This window comes from Ambystoma mexicanum, chromosome 5q, assembly GCF_040938575.1.
Source record: "Ambystoma mexicanum isolate Mex_15411 chromosome 5q, UKY_AmexF1_1, whole genome shotgun sequence".
In the NCBI taxonomy this organism is placed as follows: domain Eukaryota; kingdom Metazoa; phylum Chordata; class Amphibia; order Caudata; family Ambystomatidae; genus Ambystoma; species Ambystoma mexicanum.
This window is the reverse complement of record NC_090933.1, coordinates 594679705-594698038: the sequence shown is the minus strand read 5'-3', so window position 1 is coordinate 594698038 and position 18334 is coordinate 594679705.

The following is an 18334-nucleotide window of genomic DNA, read 5'->3' as shown; positions in this document are numbered from 1 at the left end:
CTCTCCTGTTACCCCCACACCCCTGCTCATGCCCCGTGTCTCCCTTGTGTTCCCCCACCCCCCGCACATGCCCCGTGTCTCCCTGCTGTTGCCCCCGTCCCCCGCTCATGCCCCCTGTCTCTCTCCTGTTACCCCCCACCCCCCTCTCATGCCCCGTGTCTCTCTCCTGTTGCCCCCCACCCCAAGGTCAAGCCCTGAGTCCCTCTCCTGTTGCCCCGACCCCCCAGCCATGCCCTGTGTCTCCCTGTTGCCCCCCACCCCCCGGTCATGCCCTGTCTCCCTCCTTTTGCCCCCCACCCCCCGCTCATGTCCCGTGTCTCTCTTCTGTTACCCCCCACCCCCCGCTCATGCCCCGTGTCTGTCTCCTGTTACCCCCCACCCCTCACTCATGCCCCGTGTCTCTCTCGTGTCGCCCCCACCCCCCGTCATGCCCCGTGTCTCCCTCCTGTTGCCCCCCAACCCCCGCTCATGCCCCGTGTCTCTCTGCTGTTACCCCCACCCCCCTCTCGTGCCCCGTGTCTCTCTCCTGTTAACCCTCACCCCCCTCTCATGCCCCGTGTCTCTCTCATGTTACCTCCCACCACCCGGTCATGCCCCGTGTCTCCCTTCTGTTGCCCCCCACCCCCAGTCATGCCCCATGTCTCCCTGCTGTTGCTCCCAACCCCCCGCTCATGCCCCGTGTCTGTCTCCTGTTACCTCCCACCCCCCTCTCATGCCCCGTGTCTCTCTCATGTTCCCCCCACACCCGCTCATGCCCCGTGTCTCCCTGCTGTTGCCCCCCACCCCCGCTCATGCCCTGTGTCTCTCTCATGTTGCCCCCCACCCTCGCTCATGCCCCGTGTCTCTCTCCTGTTATCCCAACCCCCCTCTCATGCCCCGTGTCTCTCTCCTGTTGACCCCCACCCCCGGTCATGCTCCGTGTCTCCCTGCTGTTGCCCCCCACCCCCCGCTCATGCCCCGTGTCTCTCTCCTGTTACCCCCCGCACCCCCTCATGACCCGTGTTTCTCTCCTGTTGCCCCCCACCCCCTGGTCATGCCCCATGTCTCCCTGCTGTTGCCCCCCACTGCCCGCTCATGCCCCGTGTCTCTCTCCTGTTTGCCCCTACCCCCCGCTCATGCCCCATGTCTCTCTCCTGTTAACTCCGACCCCCCGCTCATGCCCCGTGTCTCCCTCGTGTTCCCCCCACCCCCGCTCATGCCCCGTGTCTCCCTGCTGTTGCCCCCCACCCCCCGCTCATGCCCGTGTCTCTCTCATGTTGGCCTCCACCCCCGGCTCATGCCCCGTGTCTCTCTCCTGTTACCCTCACCCCCCTCTCATGCCCAGTGTCTCTCTCATGTTGCCCCCCACCCCCGGTCATGCCCCGTCTCTCCCTGCTGTGGCCCCCCACCCCCTGCTCATGCCCGAGTCTCTCTCCTGTTACCCTCAACCCCGCTCATGCCCCGTGTCTCTCTCCTGTTAACCCCCCACCCCTCTTTCATTCCCCGTGTCTCTCTCCTGTTACCCCCCACCCCCCGCTCATGCCCCGTGTCTCTCCTGTTGCCCCCCACCCCCCGCTCATGCCCCGTGTCTTCCTGCTGTTGCCCCCCAACCCCGCTCATGCCCAGTGTCTCTCTCCTGTTAACCCCCACCCCCTGCTCATGCCCGCGTCTCCCTGCTGTTGCCCCCCCACCCCCCACTCATGCCCCGTGTCTCTCTCTTGTTACCCCCGCCCCCTCTCATGCCCTGTGTCTCTTTCCTTTTACCCCCCCACCCCCAGTCATGCCCCGTGTCTCCCTGCTGTTGCCCCCCACCCCCCATTCATGCCTCGTGTCTCTTCTGTTACCCCCCACCCCCACTCATGCCCCGTGTCTCCCTGCTGTTGCCCCTCACAACCCGCTCATGCCCCGTGTCTCTCTCCTGTTACCCCCACACCCCTGCTCATGCCCCGTGTCTCCCTTGTGTTCCCCCACCCCCCGCTCATGCCCCGTGTCTCCCTGCTGTTGCCCCCGACCCCCGCTCATGCCCCCTGTCTCTCTCCTGTTACCCCCCACCCCTCTCATGCCCCGTGTCTCTCTCCTGTTGCCCCCCACCCCAAGGTCAAGCCCTGAGTCCCTCTCCTGTTGCCCCGACCCCCCAGCCATGCCCTGTGTCTCCCTGTTGCCCCCCCACCCCGGTCATGCCCTGTGTCTCCCTCCTTTTGCCCGCCGCTCATGTCCCGTGTCTCTCTTCTGTTACCCCCCACCCCCCGCTCATGCCCCGTGTCTCCCTCGTTTTCCCCCCACTCATGCCCCGTGTCTCCCTGGTGTTGCCTCCCACCCCCGCTCATGCCCCGTGTCTGTTTCCTGTTACCCCCCACCCCTCACTCATGTCCCGTGTCTCTCTCGTGTCGCCCCCACCCCCCGGTCATGCCCCGTGTCTCCCTCCTGTTGCCCCCCAACCCCCGCTCATGCCCCGTGTCTCTCTGCTGTTACCCCCACCCCCCTCTCGTGCCCCGTGTCTCTCTCCTGTTACCCCTCATCCCCCTCTCATGCCCCGTGTCTCTCTCATGTTACCTCCCACCCCCCGGTCATGCCCCGTGTCTCCCTTCTGTTGCCCCCCACCCCCAGTCATGCCCCATGTCTCCCTGCTGTTGCTCCCAACCCCCCGCTCATGCCCCGTGTCTCCCTCGTGTTCCCCCCACCCCCGCTCATGCCCCGTGTCTCCCTGCTGTTGCCCCCCACCCCCGCTCATGCCCTGTGTCTCTCTCATGTTGCCCCCACCCCCCTCTCATGCCCCGTGTCTCTCTCCTGTTGACCCCCACCCCCGGTCATGCTCCGTGTCTCCCTGCTGTTGTCCCCCAACCCCCGCTCATGCCCCGAGTCTCTCTCCTGTTACCCATACCCCCGCTCATGCCCCGTGTCTCTCTCCTGTTACCCCCCACACCCTCTCATGCCCTGTGTCTCTCTCCTGTTGCCCCCCACCCCCTGGTCATGCCCCGTGTCTCCCTGCTGTTGCCCCCCACTGCCTGCTCATGCCCCGTGTCTCTCTCCTGTTGCCCCCTACCCCCTGCTCATGCCCCATGTCTCTCTCCTGTTAACTCCGACCCCGCGCTCATGCCCCGTGTCTCCCTGCTGTTCCCCCACCCCCCGCTCATGCCCCGTATCTCCCTGCTGTTGCCCCCCACCCTCTGCTCATGCCCCGTGTCTCCCTGCTGTTGCCCCCCACCCCCGCTCATGCCCCGTGTCTCTCTCCTGTTACCCCCCACCCCCCTCTCATGCCCCGTGTCTCTCTCCTGTTGCCCCCCACCACCCTGGTCATGCCCCGTGTCTCCCTGCTGTTACCCCAACACCCCGCTCATGCCCCGTGTCTCTCTCCTGTTCCCCCACCCCTCGCTTATGCCTCATGTCTCTCCTGTTACTCCCCACCCCCCGCTCGTGCCCCGTGTCTCTCTCCTGTTGCCCCACACCCCTCAGTCATGCCCCATGTCTCCCTGCTGTTGCCCCCAAACCCCCGCTCATGCCCCGTGTCTCTCTCCTGTTACCTCCCACCCCCTCTCATGCCCCGTGTCTCCCTCGTGTTCCCCCCACCCCCGCTCGTGCCCCGTGTCTCCCTGCTGTTGCCCCCCACCCCCGCTCATGCCCTGTGTCTCTCTCATGTTGCCCCCCACCCTCGCTCATGCCCCTTTTCTCTCTCCTGTTACCCCCACCCCCCTCTCATGCCCCGTGTCTCTCTCCTGTTGACCCCCACCCCCGGTCATGCCCCGTGTCTCCCTGCTGTTGCCCCCCACCCCCCGCGTCTCTCTCCTCTTACCCCTACCCCCCGCTCATGCCCCGTGTCTCTCTCCTGTTACCCCCCACCCCCTCTCATGCCCCATGTCTCTCTCCTGTTACCCCCCACCCCCCGGTCATGCCCCGTGTCTCTCTCCTGTTAACCCCGACCCCCCGCTCATGCCCCGTGTCTCCCTCGTGTTCCCCCCACCCCCCGCTCATGCCCCGTGTCTCCCTGCTGTTGCCCCTCACCCTCTGCTCATGCCCCGTGTCTCCCTGCTGTTGCCCCCCACCCCCGCTCATGCCCTGTGTCTCTCTCCTGTTACCCCACCACCCCCCTCTCATGCCCCGTGTCTCTCTCCTGTTACCCCACCCCCCTCTCATGCCCCATGTCTCTCTCCTGTTGCCCCCCACCACCCTGGTCATGCCCCGTGTCTCCCTGCTGTTGCCCCCCACCCCCCGTTCATGCCCAGTGTCTCTCTCCTGTTCCCCCACCCCTCGCTTATGCCTCATGTCTCTCCTGTTACCCCCCACCCCCCGCTCATGCCCTGTGTCTCTCTGCTCTTGCCCCCGACCCCGCTCATGCCCCGTGTCTCTCTCCTGTTACCCCCCACCCCCCTCTCATGCCCCGTGTCTCCCTCGTGTTCCCCCCATCCTCTGCTCAAGCCCTGTGTCTCCCTGCTGTTACCCCCCACCCCCCGCTCATGACCCGTGTCTCTCTCATGTTGCCCCCCACTCCCGCTCATGCCCCGTGTCTCTCTCCTGTTTGCCCCCCACCCCCCTCTCTTGCCCCGTGTCTCTCTCCTGTTGCCCCCCACCCCCCGTCAAGCCCTGCGTCTCCCTCCCGTTGCCCCCCACCCCCCACTCATGTCCCGTGTCTCTCTTCTGTTACCCCCACCCCCTCTCATGCCCCGTGTCTCCCTCGTTTTCCCCCCGCTCATGCCCCGTGTCTCCCTGCTGTTGCCCCCACCCCCACTCATGCCCCGTGTCTGTCTCCTGTTACCCCCCACCCCCCGCTCATGCTCCGTGTCTCTCTCCTGTTACCCCCCACTCATGCTCCGTGTCTCTCTCCTGTTACCCCCACCCCCTCTCATGCCCTGTGTCTCTCACCTGTTGCCCCTCACACCCCGGTCATGCCCCGTGTCTCCCTGCTGTTGCCCCCAACCCCCGCTCATGCCCCATGTCTCTCCTGTTACCCCCCCAGCCCCCTCTCATGCCCCTTGTCTCTCTCCTGTTGCCCCCCACCCCCGAGTCATGCCCCGTGTCTCCCTTCTGTTGCCCCCCACCCCCCAGTCATGCCCCGTGTCTCCCTGCTGTTGCCCCCAACCCCCGCTCATGCCCTGTGTCTCTCTCCTGTTACCCCCACCCCCCTCTCATGCCCCGTGTCTCCCTCGTGTTCCCCCCACCCCCCACTCATGCCCCGTGTCTCCCTGATTTTGCCCCCCCACCCCCAGCTCATGCCCCATGTCTCTCTCATGTTACCCCCACACCCTGCTCATGCCCCGTGTCTCTCTCCTGTTACCCCCCACCCCCCTCTCATGCCCCGTATCTCTCTCCTGTTGCCCCCCACTCCTGGTCATGCCCCGTGTCTCCCTGATGTTACCCCCACCCCCCGCTCATGCCACGTGTCTCTCTCCTGTTACCCCCACCCCCCTCTCATGCCCCGTATCTCTCTCCTGTTGCCCCCCATCCTCGGTCATGCCCCGTGTCTCCCTGATGTTACCCCCACCCCCCGCTCATGCCACGTGTCTCTCTCCTGTTACCCCCACCCCCCTCTCATGCCCCGTGTCTCTCTCTTGTTGCCCCCCACCCCCCGCTCATGCTCCGTGTCTCTCTCCTGTTACCCCTCACCCCCTCTCATGCCCCGTGTCTCTCTCCTGTTACCCCCAACCCCCCACTCATGCCCCGTGTCTCTCTCCTGTTACCCCCCCACCCCCTGCTCATGCCCTATGTCTCTCTCCTGTTGCCCCGCACCCCCGGTCATGCCCCGTGTCTCCCTGCTGTTGCCCCCCACCCCTCGCTCATGCCCCGTGTCTCTCTCCTGTTACCCCCCAACCCCCTCTCATGCCCTGCGCCCTGCCAAAGTATCCCTGAACTCGCAGGCACCTGCACTAAAGAATAAAGAATGGAAAACTTAGGATCAGGCAATGGGAAACTCACATTGGACCCCCGGTGAATCCTATGTTAGTTTCATGACAGTCGTGCTCTCCCTGGTTGCAGGATGAAGATCAGCCAGGGCCTCATTTAGGGTTTATTCCTGACCCAGCGATCAACCCTGTACCAAGTCAGGCTCCCTATATTCCAGTGGAGGAATGGGTAAGGGTAACCTGCCACATCCAATTTACCAGGAGCAATGGGATCAGGATTAGTCTCGAAAGAACACTCTCAGAGTCGGGTTCACGTCCTCTTCTCTCACTGCCAGTGTCAGCTCAAACTCATCCTGGACTTGGAGCAGATGGTTCCATTGCAAGGTCTTGATGTTTCTTGGCTGTCCTCATACCCATAGTCAGTAGACAGGCAGCACTACTAATTGATGTTGAATGGTTGAGACTCCCACTTGTTACTCAGCTTGTTCTGTCCACTCTTTTTCCAGGCTGTGGATCAACACACAATCACCAGGTGGAAGACTTGCATCAATGTGCAAGATGCAAGGCAACTGAGGATCTGTGTAGCCCAGAATTGGTTTGAGTATTCGAGGAGCTCAAGTAGTGAGGATCTGCCTCAGCTCCTTGAATGCCTCCTGGCATTAGTCGGTCCACCTATCATCAAAGGGCTCATGTGGATGGTGTAAATGGTCTGCAGAGTAGTCCTGCCGCTCCTTTAGTTAGGCAGGTATCCTTTGATGAGGTCCACAAGCGGTTGCACGATGTTGGCATATCCCACAACAAATCTCCAGTAGCTGTTAAAGAAAGGAAACTCTGTAACTCCTTCAAGTTCTGAGGTCTTGACCAGGGGAGGAAGGCTTCCGTCTTTGCGGGATCTACAGGAATGATGTCTGCAGAGATGATGTTTCCGCTGTATTTGCTGCTTGTCCAGCAAAACTGGCACTTGTTCACACTGACCTTTAGCCCTTGCTCCCTTAGGCAGTAATTCTGCCAAAAATGCCACATAGAGTCCAATGAAAAAAAGGGATCATACTCCGCCACCACCACGTGTAATCCACCTGTAAATCTGCCAAACTAAGTGGTGGCAACGTTACGTCCAGTGGATTTACAGACAGAATACTGCCCAACTCGTAATCACCCCCATTGTCAGGTGAGATTTCGTTCAATTTCTGATTTGGCCATGTACTAAGCAGAGCATGATGTAACATTACCATTACATGAGTTTATGTTAACATAAAACGCACTCAGGCCTATAAATACTTTCTTAAATGATTTCAACATCTTCACAAAACCTCTCTTTTACTTCCTTGAAGCATTACATATCTGTAAGGCATTTAATGTCAAAGACTCCACATACAAAATGTTTAATATCATAATACATCTTCATTAAGGAGACTTCAACATCATCACACACCATCCATGTGAGGACTTCAATATCATCACATATCAACCCTGTGGGGACCTCAACATCAGCACACACCACCCATTTGAGGACTTAAATATCATCACATATCATCCCTGTGGGGACCTCACCATAAGCACACACCATCCACGTGAGGACTTCCATATCACCACATATCAACCCTGTGGGTACCTCAACATCAACACACACCATCCATGTGAGGACTTCAATATCATCACATATCATCCCTGAGGGGACCTCACCATCAGCACACACCATCCATGTGAGGACTTCAATATCATCACATATCAACCCTGTGGGGAACTCAACATCAGCACACACTGTCCATTTGAGGACTTAAATATCATCACATATCATGCCTGTGGGGACCTCACCATCAGCACACACCATCTATGTGAGGACTCCAATATCATCACATATCATCCCTGTGGGGACCTCACCATCAGCACACACCATCCATGTGAGGACTTCAATATCATACCTTTGGGGACCTCACCATCAGCGCACACCATCCATGTGAGGACTTCAATATCATCACATATCAACCCTGTGGGGACCTCAACATCAGCACACACCATTCAGTTGGAGGATTGAATATCATTGCATTCCATTTCTATGGGACCTTGAGCATAAATACACACTATTCTTATATGGCCTTCTATACAATGACACACCATCCCTGTGAGGACCTCTATGTCATCAAACAACATCCCAACGGAGACCTCAACATGACCACACACCATCCTTTTGGTGGACTCAGTACCATCATATCAGCTCTATTGGGACTTCAGCATCATTACATACTATTCGTATTCACATACCCTTGTATGGCCAATTGGGTGCATCTGTGGCTTCATTTGCATCACCTGAATGCATTTTCCTTCACCATTTGGGTATTTTTGGTTGAATTGGCCACTATTTTTGGCAGTGTTTCGTTCGGTATTTTTACCTGAAGATAGGATGGAATTAGCATTTTTATTTCCAGCTCTAATTCCACTGGAGGATTTAGCCCCGGGGGAATCATCACTGGTTTTCATTACTTATTCCTCCAGCGCTCATTTCTTCTGGGTTAATTTCACCATAGGAATTAGTGTCCATTTTCAATAACCCTTATATCAGCAGATTGATCAAAGTGGCGCTAATTCCATTACTGCCACTTTTTTCCCTTAGAGATCAACTTGTAAGGAAACCAAATGAGTATCAATTAAACATCAACTTTGTGAATATTTTTTGAATAATCAGACAAAATGTGATGCCAACATTCAATTAATTCACATATCAGACTATAGACAAGATGACATCCGTGCACATAATGTGTTGTCTTGACAGTGTAGAATTCAATTTCATCACACACCACCCCTATGGGGACTTCAACAAAATCACAGAAAAATAAGAAAGTAAAGTAAGTCATATTGTGATTCGTTTATTACAAAAGTAGTCAATGCTTGAAATGAATCTGGAAGTGTGTTGTGCAATCAATGAGGGAAGATGTACATTGCATATCAATTATATCCAATTCTGTAAACATACAAAATACACAAAAAACAGCTTAATTTCATTATTTTACATTTAAACGCAGAGTTCAGGCCATTTAAAACGCAATTGTATTTGTGTATAAATGGTTCCCATGAATCTGCTGTCTGCTGCCTAAGCATGTAGGGCATCTGATTTATCAAGTGTGTTTAAATTCCTGTCCGTGTGTTGATGACTGCAATACCACACCCACCCTGCGGGGGCAGAGCTGAGTAAAAAATCAACACACCAAAATAAACACAGGTCCCCACAAAGCCATTTTTTAAAAAGTTCTAAAAATTGGCACAGATGTCTTTTAAGTTGTTTTAAGTCATTTGGAAGGCATTACCATGTGGGGACTTGGGTTTAGGTCCCCACAGTGAAATGAAGTCCCCACAGCGTGTGCATGTTTACACACCCAAGTCCCCACAAGGATAGTAAAACACACACACACACACACACACACACACACACACACACACACACACACACACACACACACACACACACACACACACACACACACACACACACACACACACACACACACACACACACACACACACACACACACACACACACACACACACACACACACACACACACACACACACACACACACACACACACACACACACACACACACACTTTTGCACATCTCGTGACTACAGTTAAAGTAAACATTCATTGTGACCACAGCCTGGAAAACTAATTTGAACAAAATTAAGCAGGTGAATCTTACTGTGGAGAAGCACCCATGATCGGTCTTGTGACAAATTCCTGAGGTTGGGGCTTACTGCTCCAAGCTGAATCCAGTTACAGATACAAGCATGCCAAGGACCAATAGCAGGAAAGAACACTTGGTGCCACTTCATTTCTTATTTATTTATTGTTCACTTGTTAGGCGCCTATACAGCAAGTAAATACTGTTTCAAAATGCCCACAGGGCAAAGAGAGGGAACAGGGGAGTGAAACACATTAAAACACCAAAATATTAAAAACAGTGGAGGGAAAAGGAGAAAGGACGAATGTACTATGCCTTGTGAGTATTCAGAATGTGCAAGTGCAGCAAGGAAGTGGGTAGAGAGGGGAAGTGCTGGAGTGTCCGTGCTCGTGGGTGAGCCTTGAAACACTTGTGTATAGGCACGTTATAAATGCCATATCATATCATAGCCACAGATCAGTGCATGTTAGAAGTGCATGGTTTGGAGAGTGCTACACGACCTGGAGCCACGATGGGTATAAGTGCAAACCTCCAAGGCGGAGGGAGTGCCAGGGCAAGTGCTGAGGGTAGACAGGAGCAGGACGATTGGGTGTGGGAGGTCAGGGGCCCCAAGGATGCATGAGGACCCAGGACACCAATCACAGCAACTGTGAAATTAGCAGAGGAGAGAAGAAGGGAAGGAGGAGGTAAAAGGGAAAGTCTTGAGGAGCTTCTGGAATTTAAGAAAGTCCTGCTCAAGGGGCAGAGAGAAGGGGAGGCTGTTCCATAGGAGGGAGCCAGCTGAGGAAAGCGATCGACCACCTATCTCGGTTTAGCAAAATGTTTTACTCACAAAGATTTGGTGCCAGAGGAACATAAAGGTCTAGAGGGAGGGTATTTAGTGAGATAAAGTTGAAGATAGTGTGGTCCCCGGGCCCAGACAGCCTTGTGGATGATGCAGAGGGATTTGAATGTAATCTATGCAGTAACCAGGAGTCAGTGAAGACATTTTAGGGCACGAGAGATCCGGTCCCTGGGCTTAAGGCCAAGGATAGGTCTTGCTGCCCTATTCTGGGTTAGCTGGTGGGGTCGCTGAGTGGAAGGAGGTAGATTCAGGAGGAGGCTTATGGAATAGTCAAGCCTAGAATGTGAGGGAGGAAGGAGAGAGAGAGGAGTCGAAGATGACTCCAAGTTTTCTGGCTTCAGAGGAAGGAGAAGAAATAGAGCCCATGGAGTAAGGCCAAAGTGAGGGGGAAGAAGGGAGCAGGGGTCCTAATGGGAAGAATCTCAGTTTTACAGGTGGTGAGGCAGAGATATTTGGAGGTTCAACAGGACTGGATGACGGTTAGGCAGTCAGAGATGATGACAGGTGCAAGAGGGTCAGCATGAAGGTTGAAAAAGAGTTGTTTGTCATCTACATAACGCTGGAAGTTGGGGGAAGAGGATATGAGGCATGCAAGCTGAGCAAGGTAGATGTTAAAAAACCCAGGGGAAGAGCACAGAGTACAGGGGGACACCACAGGTGGAGTGGCGGAGATCCCAGGATGATTTGGGATGAGTGGTCAGTTAGGAAGGATGTCAGCCAGTGCAGTACCCAATCCAAGATACCAAGGGTATCGTGGAGCCTTTATGTGAGGATGGAATGGATGACCATGTCAAAGGCAGAGGAGAGATTGAGTACGATGACTACAGCTGGGGAGTTGGAGTCAAGAGATATTAGCAGTTCCACACAGGGGTTCAGAAGAGCAGTTTCCGTGCCTCTGGATCCAGACTGGTGGTCGTAGAGACCACCAACAAGTTTGGTGTGCGAGTTGAGTTATAGAAAGGCCAGTTTCTCCAGGAGTTTCCCCAGGAAGGGGGTGATTGAAATAGGGCGGTAGTTGGCTGGAAAGGTAAGGTCTGCTGAAGGTTTTTTCAGGAGGGGACACACAAGAGTGTGCCTGAGGGAGGAGGGGAAAGATCCAGTAGCAAAAGAATGATTACAGAAATCAGCGAGTGCGGGGGCAAGGGAGACGTTGCCCTTGATGGTTCTGGATGAACAAGGGGAAACCTGTTTAGAAGAGACCTTCAGGGAGCGGACAACACTGTTAACTGCTTCAGGTGTGAGAGGGGGGAAGGAGGGGAGGTGAGCGGCCAAGGGGATGTGGGAAGGGTCAGTAGCAAGGATGTTCAGGATGTCCTGAGTTTTGGTGGAGAGGTGAGTGGCCAGTGCATTGCAGAAAGCCTGGGAAGGGGAGGTGGAGACTGTGGAAGGGTTGGCTAGTTCCCTGCAGATCTTGAAAAGTTCAGCCATTATGTTGGACAAACTTATGCTGAATTTATTCCTAATTGCACATATATATACCAATGTTATACCTTCTAATTGGATCCACATGTGCTGTAAAATAAATTGTCATGAATTGATCATCAAATTCAACAAAAAGAGGCATAGACCAAAGCTAGCTAATGCATTCAGTGTCCAATGCATTACCGACTTTTCCTCGTCCTTCATCGGGGACATTCACAGAATAAATGGGCTAGCTTAATTACATAATAGATGAATGTAAAAACATATCATACAGTTCATCAAGATGAAATGTCAAAAACATGAATCAACTCATTATAATATAATTAATGTTAAATATCATCAAAGATATATTGAGGTGACCAAAAATATGTAAAAGAAAACAAAGTATTCAAAAATGAATGTTTCACCGTCGTTGATAAAACAATCCTGTCAAAGATGGTAAAGGTTATCAATGGAATGGAAAGTCAGTGCCCAAATATAATAGACAAAATTGTGAGAAAAAAAGAAAAATGAAAATGTAGTGAATATGAAACCCATCCTGCAATCCATTCAATTCAGTAAAAAGAAAAAGGATGCTACCTCACAACAGAATCAGAATCAACTCCACGACAAAAGTATAAGGGAAGGAAATCAGCCCAATGTGTATCTTAAAAGGGAAAAACATTTAGTTAAATCAACAAATTTAATAAAAACCATCCCATGTTCAGTGCACGAATGTAGGTGATGTCATTGTTGCATTCTGCTCCCCAGCCGATGCGTCGGCGGGAAGTAGGAGAGAAGAGGCCTCGGGCGGCAAGGCCCTGCTGCGCAGCTCCAGCGGGAGCAGAAAGACACCGACACGCTGGCGTTGCTGTCATGCCGCAGAACGGCCCACGCGTAGAGGGGACAGGGCTTTTATTGATGGCGCCTTACGTCACCTCGTAGCAGGACAGAAGGCGGATACAACATTAATCTTTTTTTCCCCAACAAAAACATTAACAAACATGATGTCTTTAACTAATGCTCCAAATGGTGAGTTCTGTTGCCTCGAGGGTTGGTCTTTTACCACTCATAGTCTGAGTCTTTCAGGGTTCTGGGCGCAGTTCTTAGGGCATACCGTCCACCCCTGGGGGCTATCACATGACTCCCATTGGGTTGCTCACCTTCATTGTTTGGCTCTGCCACCTCTGGTTCGCTCGGCAGCTCTTCCACTCCGCCGTCCATGGTGGCTTCTCCTTCCTGATGGTAATGCTCCTCTTCCATTTGCGGATCTTCCTCTTCCACAGGTTGTTGTTCTCCGTCCGTCCACAGGTCTCTTGGTACCGTCTTGAACCATGATGTGTTTCTTGTGACCTGTCTTTGTCCCCTCGTGGCTGTTATCATGGTCTCCTGCCTTTGTGTTATACTCCATGGGACGGAGTCATACTGGGTGTCCAGTTTTGACTTGGATGGGTTTCTTACCATTATCACCTGGTCACCGACTCAGTGATTGGACCTCTTGGCGTGTCTCTTGGTGCTCATGTGTTCGTTCGCCACAGTCCTTCTTTGTTCAGTCCGTGCCCTGTCATACATGTCGTACCCCTGCTCGGGTGGTGTGGAATGGATGAGTTAATTATGATTCCATACATGATGTCCGCCGGTGGTATCCCTGTGGTGCTGTGGAGTGTGACTCTAATTTCTCAGGAACCTGTATAAGTCCACCCTCCAGGGGTTTGAGTTGACCCGGGATAGGCACAATACTTTTTTGATGGTTCAAATCTTTCCACGTCTCCATTGGTCTGTGGCCATCTAGGCATTATGTGATGGTAGTGGATGTTGAGATACTTCTTGAATTCCTCGCCTTGTAACGGTGGTCCATTGTCACTCTGAATCCGCCAAGGAAGGCCATGAGTGGCGAACGCCGGAATGACCACCTCTGCTACCATGGAGGATACGATTTCAACTTCTGGGTACCTGGAGTGGTCAACGATTGCCACTAATAGGTACGTACCTCCTGTATCTTGCAGAAGTCGATGCTGATGGCGTTCCATCTGGAGGACCCCCGCTCTCCCGATAGTATGGGCTCGGGATTCGGTGGGGCACCCGTTATTTGACACAGGAGGCATGTTGTGATGAGTTGCTTCACTTTTTCATCGATGTGTGGGAACCATACGCGGTGTCTGATCCGGGCCTTGGTCCTTACCATACACTGGTGACCTTTGTGCGCCAACGCTACAACTCTGTCTAGCATGCTTGCAGGGATGACTATTCGGGTCCCTCTTAGGATGAGCCCTTCCTCTGTGATTGACAGGTCTTGCCTTACTGCGAAAATGCCAGCGAGGAACTCTTTGGCTTCGGCAGTGCGATTGTGACTATTCCATAGGAAGGATTTCCATTCACCAGAGATGATTGTGTCTTTAACCAGGTCACAGCATGTGTTGGCTTGCGTGGCCTCTACAATGTCTTCGATGCTGATGGCTCTTGGTTTCATTGTGTGAACAACATGGCAGATGTGTTCCTCTGTTTCCTCAGATACGTGCATCTCCCCCGGCGTGGCTGCTCTTGGGTGCCTGGACAGGAAATCTGCTGGGTTCCCATTCCCCGGTTGGTGTGCCAGTTCAAAGTCATACTTTTGTAGGTGTAGTAACCACTTCCCTATTCTGACTGGGGGGTGCGATGAAGAGCCTGTGAATATGGGGAGGAGTGGTTTGTGGTCCGTGTTTGCCTTGAACTTTCGACCATACAGGTACAAATGAAAATGGTGACAGCCCCATAGTACTGCGATTGCTTCCTTTTCTATATGGGAGTACTGTTGCTCCGTCGGTGTCAGGGCGCGGGAGGCATATGCGATCGGCATCGACTCTCCTGCATTGGCCACTTGGATCAGGATTGCTCCTAGACCAACCGGGTTGGCATCAACATATAGTTCGGTCTATAATGTGGGATCATAGTATGCCATGGTTGTGTCTGCCAAGAGTGACGCCTTGATTTGTTCAAACGCTTCCTGGCAGGTGGGGCTCCAGACCCATTTCGTGCTGGCCTTAGTGAGTTCTCTCAGGGGTTCCGATAGTGTGGCCAAGTTAGGCATGAACCTTCCGCAGTAAGTTGCCATCCCTAGAAAACTGCGTACCTCTGTTGGTGTGGTAGGGGGAGAGGCAGCCTGGATGTCTGCTACTTTTTGAGGGTCTGTGGAGATACCTGCGCTGTTGAATGTGTATCCAAAGAATGAGATCTCTTCCTTTAGGAATTCACACTTGTCCTTGTGGATTGTTATACCTGCAATCTCTAGCCTGCTGAGTAGCATGTTGAGTAGCCGTACATGCTCTTCCTTGCTACCTGCGTGGATGAGAATGTCATCACTGACGTCGAGTACCCCCGGGATGCCACGTATCATCTACTGGAGGGTTTACTGAAACACTTCGGCCGCAGAGGAAATTACGAAACGGAGTCATTTACATCTGTGCAGTCCTATGTGAGTGGAGAATGTTGTGATTTACGTGGAGTCCTGGTGGAGTTTCAGTTGGTGGTATCCGGCATTGAGGTCGACTTTGGAGAAGATTTTGGATCCTGTGAGGTCTGCTATAATTTCATCGAGGGTTGGGGTGATGTGTCGCTCCTGTTTTATCGCTGCGTTGGGGAGGCACATGTCAATGCATATTCTTACTTTGCCCGGTTGTTTGGGTTTCTTGGTTACGACCATGGGCGACATCCACGGTGTTGGTCCGGTCCCTTCTTCCATGATGCCCGCTTTTTCGAGTGTATGGAGCTCTTTCTCCACCTGATTTCATATGTGGATTGGAGTCCTTCGGTGTCGCACTGCTCGTGGTTGAACAGACTCATCAATGGGAAGTTTGATGGACTTTCCTTTTAGGCATCCAATACCCTTGAGGAAGTTTGGGTATTTTCTGAGAATGCTGTCGATGTCCTGTGTATCTGTCACCTCACAGATGAAATTTATAAGCCCCAGATCCTCTGCCGTGTCTCCACTCAGTAGACACTCAATTCCTGGGTTCACGACATAGATTTTAGACTGCAGTGACTTGTCACCTTTGCCAAATGTTGTCCGGAATCGTCCTAATATGGGCAGTGGAGTTTTGCACCCATACACAAATAACAGCGTGTCCGTTGTTTTCAGGACTGGTGGGGGCCGTCGTTTTCTGAATGTGGTTATTGGCATGATGTTGACGGACACCCCAGTGTCTATAGTCATTTACGTTTCTTGTCCTTGGATGGCCACTTGGCATTTCTGTCTTCTCAGTCTTTTCATGGGCGTCGTGCCTCTGTAGTTCAGTGCTGAGACTAGGTACACCTTTTTCCCTTTTCTCCACTGCTCGTTTGCTGCTTCTTTCTGGGAGTGTGCATCATTGTCCCCTTCCTCATCGGTTGACGAGTTGGCGGTCTCGACTCGGCAGGCACTGGCTTGTTTCTTCTTCTTTCCAGAGTTTTTGTCTTCAGATGTTTGGGGGTGTTGTGGCAGCCCAGATGACCTGCATACTTTTGCGTAGTGATCCTTTCTGCCACATGCTACGCATGTGGTGCCTTGGGCCGGGCAGTTGCGTTGCCCGTGGCGAGGTCCTCCGCACCACCCACATTCAGTGGGTCCCAAGGTTCTTGGTTGCCATTGGGGCTGGTGGTGTTGCCGCTGGCCTCGTTCCTCGTGTATTGGCGGTTTGTGATTTGGGCCACAGTCGCCATTGTTAGTGCCGGTTGGAGTTTCTGCAGGGTCGTGCCCATGTGCCCTTCTCTGGCGTGTGACAACTCCCTCTGGCGTCCGAGTTCCAGGATTCTGGTCAGAGATATGCCTTTTTCACTTAGCACCATTCTCCTTAGCTTGTCGGAGTGTATCCCATTAATAATCTGGTGTCGGATTTCTTCTTCAATATTGTCAAATTCGCAGGAGATTGCAAGTTTCCATAGCCTGGTGTGATAGGCGTCAAGTGTCTCATCCTCTAGCTGGATGGTGGCACAGAAAATTAATGTTTCATAGTCCGGATTTAACTGGGGCATGAAGTGGGGCGTGAGAGCGTCTTTGGTTTGTTGGTAGACGTCAGAGCCATCTGCTATTGCCAGCGAGTTGAATATGCATAGAACCTCATCCCCGACATTAAGTAGGAGGTGCGACCTAATTTTCCTTGACGTGGCAATGTCTTTGCAATCCATGGCCATCTCGAATTTTTGTATCCACAGCTGCCACCGAGGACCAACTGAGGAGGGGTCGGTGTATGGGTCGAAAGGGCTGAGCGCCACCGTCGTCCCTCCTTGCGAGCGTGTGTGTGGCATGGATGGTGACAAGTTGGCAGCCATTCTAGAGGGCGTGCTGGGCCTGGGAGTGGAGATGCCTGTTGCCATTGTGCGTGGATCTGGTGCCTGTATGTGCGCATGTGTGATGATACCCCCTCACCTTGGTATGCAGTGTGCGTCCTTGCTTAGCTCCCACGTCATGTGGCAGGAGGTAAGGCACAAGGCTCCCATGTGTCTCCTTATACCAGGCTGGTGGGCCCCAGGAAGTCTGCCAGTTTGTGGTGGGCCTCCAGGTGTTAGGGAGATGGCAGTTGGGAGAAATGTCTGAGAAATCCAAACATGGGTTTATGTGTGATATATATATATTTATTTTTTTGGTGGGGGATGGGCCCCCCCCACCGTGATTCCAAAAATGATGCCCATGCTGAGGGCTTCATTCACTGGGCGTCGCGTGTGCCGTTCGTTTTACTTTCCTAGTCACCAGTGTTGCATTCTGCTCCCAAGGCGATGCGTCGGCAGGAAGCAGGAGAGAAGAGGCCCAGGGCGGCAAGACCCCGCTGCGCAGCTCCGGCGGGAGCAGATAGACACCGACACGCTGGCGTTGCTGTCATGCCCCGGAACTGTCCACGCGTAGCGGGGGCAGGACTTTTATTGATGGCGCCTTATGTCACCGCGTAGCGGGACTTAAGGCGGATACAACAGCCATCTAAATCTGGTTTGTGCCAGAACTGTCCATGCCTCCCTTCAAACCTCAGTTCACCAAGTGAATCACACCAAAAGGTAACTGGAAAAAAATGTACCTTCTAAGTGCCGCACTAAAACAAATGGGTCAGCTGTTTCCTGAATATAGGAAAATAGAAACATATGTAATATGTCACTAGAAGTTTATAAAACGGTACAAACGTCTTTAGCTCCCAAACTGAACATGTCAAATCTATACACCACTGGTGCAACTGTTAAACCTACAACCTTCATTGCAAGGGCTCCATACCAAAGAATGCATCCGACCTGGCTACATTCTATGACGTCAGCCTTCTGATGTGCAAGAAGTGATAATCACACTATTAAACTCATCAAGTGTGAATAATGACTTCCACATCAACATAATCCGATAAGGCACATCATCACTAGTGATAGACCGCTATAGACAGAGAAGGGGCTCCCTGAGATCTCACATATTAAAACCCATACGTCCGACATTGCTCCATTATATGACGATGTACTATTTATTTCAATATAAATGATTTTTAAAATACTTTTTATTGATTTCCAATACCAAAAAAATTAAAAACAAACCCTTAACAATCCACTGAAGAGTCTGAGCATATACAGTATTGATGACATGTATCGTGCTTTATATCACAATACTAAATCAAATA